A 5,581-nucleotide genomic window follows, 5' to 3' on the forward strand; every position below is an offset into this window, starting at 1 on the left:
TCCGGTGTAACCATTAAGTAAAATATAATTGCTCATAACTCACGCTCAGCGTGTAAACAACCACACCTACCAATCCACAAGCCGCACACCAACCTGGCAAGTGACGAGGGCAGAATGTGGCAAATATCAAATGAATCCAGCTCCTGAGGTCAAACTCTCAAGGAGACTGCAATCCAATTCACCAAATTCCCGGACTTTATCCCAAATGATGCAATCAATTTACCAAAATATAAATTATCTGTTGCCAAGCACCCGCCACAGCACAGCGTCTTGACTCCTCAAGACGCCGTGCACCGCCACACCCTCCAAGCAAAACCAACCACCTCAGACAATCCGTAATTAAAAACATCCAACCCAAGGTCCGTCAAGTGCACACCATCCTTACCCGTGTAGCTGCGATCAGCCTCCAACAAACCATGTCGCACAACCAAACCCCCATTCAAACGGATGAATTTACCGAAACATTTATTGATCTTCACCCGAGACCGATTCAGTGCCGCCACTGAAACTGCGTTCCTCCATCGCTCCCTTCTCACCATCTCCGACCAAATTAACAAAACATCCGGATACTCACTCATAATCCACAACACATCTCTCTTCATCGCCTTAATCAATTGACGCATAGGAAAACTCCCGATGTCATTGCCCCCAGCATGGATCAACAAAACATCCGGAGCACCCCATCTTTCAATTGCCATTCGCAACTTCGCACGCACCGCTTCCCACTGAAGCCCCCTATAGCCAAGCCAACGCACACTTACCAAATTTCCATCGAGCCCAAGAAACCTACCACCCAAACGAAGCTGAGCCCTCTTTTCCGCCCAATGAATAAAGGAGTGTCCGAAAATCCAGATGACACACCTTCTAATACCTATCAAGAAATAAACAATCGTAACAGCCAACAAAGCCCACTTCCCCTTTTCTACTTTTCCAATCTATGAAGCCGAACATACGACCGAAAACGCCTCGACTCCCAACGCCCAATTTTCTTGATATCGGCCTCCGACAAACCCCACCTGGCTGCCTCAGTTGCAGCCCCGATGCGAAAGGAATGTGAACAATATTCCTTCGCATTCAACCCCAACAGACCCAAACACTTTCTAAAAACTGCCACAAACTGAAATCTAGACAAAGCCTTCCCATTCTGATGAACCAATAACGCCTCCCCCGTCGCTACACGGACTGACAAAAAGGATTCAAGGCACTCCACCGGGCAACCCACAAACCCCGGTACCCGCCGCAAACGCACCAAGAACCCCTGACCAGAGCTATCCGTTTTAGCATTCGTCAACACAATCCTAACCTCACCTTCCACCCGCTGCACATGCCGCATCTGAATGCCCCCGTTCCGCGAGCAGCTTCCACTTACCAACTCACTAATCCTGAACGCCCCAAAAAATGCCCATGAGTATGCCAATGTAAACAAACAACTCTCGTAATCCGACACGCATACCTCCCGGACTTTCCCCAACAGGTCCCTCAACAGATCAAAAGATACAGGTCTCCTACAGTCCTCTCTATAACGGCCTTTCTTGTAGCCCTTCACCGCCTGCTTCACTAAGAAACCCTGAGTCGAATCCTCTCCCCCTGTTAATTTGAACAAAAAGGCCAAAGCTGCCAATGTCCTCTGAACCACCGCCACCGAGGCCCCCCTCTCAAAATGGCGCATCAACAAACAAAACAAAACAGATTCTCTACTAGGCACCTCCCTGCCCGCACCCCACTCATCCAGCAGCAGAAACCAATCACGCCATACCTTCTTGTAGGAATCCCATGCCGAAGGGGCTAAAGACAACTGAACCCATGGAAATAATTTCAACGCAGCATCTCCCACAAATGCTCCGGACACCGCATCGACTGCAACGCCGCCCCCGGCACCAACTCCCGGAACCTGACCAGCTGTAATCGAGACAGAGCATCCGCCACCTCATTATCCACACCTGGAACATGGACTGACCGAAAATATACGTTCAAACGAAGGCACAGCAACACCAGGTGCCGCAACAACAATTACCGGCGGAGAGCTCGACGTCTGCTTGTTAATGACATTAACCACTGACATATTGTCACAATGGAAAACCACACTCCTGTTTGCTAACTGGCTACCCCATAACTCCAACGACACTACAATCGGGAACAACTCCAGCAGGCACAAGTTAGCCGTCAGCTTCTGTTCGTGCCACCACTCCGGCCAAGACCCCACACTCCATTCCCCTTGAAAAAACGCCCCGTAACCTATCGACCCTGCTGCGTCCGTAAACAAATGGAGCTCTGCATTAGAAACAGGCTCCGCCAGCCACAAAGTCCTCCCATTGTAAGCGACCAAAAATTCATCCCAAACCCGCAAATCCGCTCTATGCTCTTTCCTTAGCCGAACAAAGTGTTCAGGCCGCTTTACTCCAGCTGTCGCCTGCGCCAACCTCCGACAGAAAACCCGCCCCATGGGCATAATTCTACAAGCGAAGTTTAATCTCCCCAGCAAGGATTGTACCTGCCGCAATGTCAACTTTGTCTTCATCAATGCCTCACCAACACAAGAACGCAACTCCTCCAACTTTTTCTCAGGCAAACGACATTCCATGGCAACTGAATCCAATTCTATACCCAAAAAACACAATCTCGAGGCCGGGCCTTCGGTCTTATCAACCGCCAATGGCACCCCGAAACTCTCAAATGTTTCGGACAATGTGGACAACAAAACTTGACACCTATAGCTCTCTGCCGGGCCTACACACAGAAAATCGTCTAAATAATGAATAACCCCAGCCCCACCAGACAACTCCCTAACTACCCATTCCAGGAACGTACTAAATGCCTCAAAATAAGCACAGGAAATAGAACACCCCATCGGCAGGCAGCCATCCACGTAGTAACCCCCTTCAAAATAACACCCCAACAAATGCATCGATTCGGGATGCACCGGTAACAAGCGAAATGCAGCCTCGATGTCCGCCTTCGCCATCAACGCTCCACTTCCAGCTGCCCTCAGCAGACTCACAGCCTCATCAAATGAAGTATAGCAAACCAAGCTCATAGCTGGGTCTATCGCATCATTCACCGAACCCCCCCGCGGGTAAGACAAATGATGAATCAGGCGAAACTTGCCCTCCTCCTTTTTAGGAACAACCCCCAATGGCGAAACCCGTAAATTTCCCACCGGTGGATCGACAAAGGGGCCTAACATACGCCCCAACTTCACCTCCTTCTGCAACTTTTCCCTAACTACTCCCGGGAATTCATCTGCAGACTTCAGATTCCTTGCAAAACAACCCGGCTCCCCCTCCTTAAAAGGGATCCGAAACCCCTCTTGAAAGCCCTGAATCAACAAACAAGCCTTCTCCTCATTTGGATATCTCCTGAGCCACGGCATCATTACGCCGAGCCTCACCGGAGTCACCCCCTTTTTGAGCACTATCCCCCGTCCGCTGTCCCTGTCCTTTCCTTCTAAAGCAACGAGACAAGGGGTGGTTGATACCCCCGCAACCAGAGCATTCGTGCCTGAAGGTACAAGAGGATCCCCAAGTGCAGTTACCCTCATTATACCTCCAACAGACTCCCTTCTTACCACTGCCCGACGGGGGCCCAGCTTTGGCTCCGTCGGGCCCCGACTGAAAGGATGAACCAGCCACTGCCACCCCACCAAAAGACGAACTCTTCGGCGCCGGCTTTGGCGCCGTCATCAACCTCATCCATAGCCCAATATCCCTATGCCCCCATTCCAAGGAAGGTCTTACGGCCATTCTCTGACGAAACTGCTCGTCATATCTAAGCCACGCTATCCCCCCATATGTCTTGTACGCTTCCCATATAGTTTCCTGATGACAAAACAACCCCGAGCACCATTCAGGCTGTTTTTCCCCAATGACACTACCCAGGATAGAGAAAGCGTGCAGCCAATTCCCAAAATTACGAGGAATCAGCCGATAACGGCGCCTCTCCTCATCCTCTTCCTTACGATGTTCCTTCCCCTTTTCCCAACGCTCAACGCTAAAACGCTCCAAAGGTAACAGCGTAAAAATATCCAGATTCTCCCTCTTCCATATCTTATCCTTCACTTCTTGTTTTAGATGACCCCCAAGAGGCCCGTCAAAACAAATGTACAAGTTCCCCAACGCCGCGTCCGACACCGGCAATAATTTGGACGCCTCAGCTGACTTAGCTGCCGGAGCTTTATCCCCACTCACAGCTACCACTGCCTTCTCTGATCCTTCCGTCACTGACCCTGCACTAACTGCCCCCACCGAATTCTCCTTTGCCCCTGTGCTGACTACCTCCGCCACCACGGGCGTCACTGCCACTAGCGCATTAGACGTTGTGGTCACCCCTGTACTAGATGACCCAGCCGCCCCAGCACCCCAAGCCGATATAGGCCCCCCATGCTGTGACCCCATAGCCCTCTCAAAGACTGACATCAAACGCTGCATCCCCTGCATAAACTCCTGAAGGGGCCCCCCACTAGCAACAGCCCCTGCATCAGACGTAGTAACTGCTAATCCCCCTGGATTGTTAAGTGTGTTTGTATGTAGATGTGCCTGTGTAGCTGTGGACGCACCTGTAATTGTGACGCCGCTGCCTCCTGGCGTCTGCCCGGCATCGCCGGGGCCTGCAACGATGCCCTGGCCCGATGGAACCGCTCCCGCCGTTGCCATCACTCCTGGAGCCATAGACGGCACCGCGACCGCTGATCCTGCTGCCGGCGACACCATGGGACCCCCTCCTGTCGCGGCCAGTCCTAGCGCGCGACGCACTGTGTCCAGCATAGCCGCCTCAGCGCCACTCTGCATCTGGTAAGGAAAAAAGACAGACGAAACACCACGAACACAACCAGCATCGCCTACCCACTGCGCACCTTGCGCCATCCCCACACCCATGCTGCTGTCAGGAGGCCCCATGAAGTGCTGCATCCCTCCAGCAGGCCTCTCTCTAGCCGCCCCAATCCAGCTGCCGTCTCCTCTGTACCTGGATGGAGGGTTCGTGCCTCCATCCGCTGCCCCATGCTGCTGCCGTGCCCCCCCCCCGCTTAACCTGGGTGAAGGGGGGTCCCGACCCCCCCCCCACCCGCGGCTGCCGCGCTCGGAGCCGCGGCCGCATCTAGCAGCCCGACCGCGGCCTCCTCCGCTTCGCTCACCTCGCTGCCTGGGCTGCTGGGGGCGTCCTCCTCCCCAGCCCCCGCTCCCCCACTGCCGTTCGCTGCTGCCGCTCTGCCCGGCCCGCGGTACACACTCACCGCTCTGGATTCCTGGTGGGTGTCACGTCGACGCTGGCTCCTCCCCTCTGCTCCCGCCGACCTCCGACTTCCGGTTCCGGACTTCCGGCCACTGCCGCTCCGCCCACTGGCACGTCCGCCCGCCATCTTGGGACCTCCACGTGCAGCCGCCATCTTGCGCCTAGCGCCTCCAGAAGACCTCGCACGCCTGCCCCTCCGTCTTCCTCTGACGATGCCACCGACGGCCTCCTGCTCCTCTTCCTTCCGGAACCGCCGACTGCCGCAGCTCCTCCTGAACCACCAGGTACGCCACAGTCCTCACTCCTCCCAGCCCGCACAGGTGACTCCGAGGGGCTTAACCTCTCAGGGGGCCTC

The sequence above is a fragment of the Engystomops pustulosus genome, chromosome 10, assembly GCF_040894005.1.
Source record: "Engystomops pustulosus chromosome 10, aEngPut4.maternal, whole genome shotgun sequence".
NCBI lineage: Eukaryota > Metazoa > Chordata > Amphibia > Anura > Leptodactylidae > Engystomops > Engystomops pustulosus.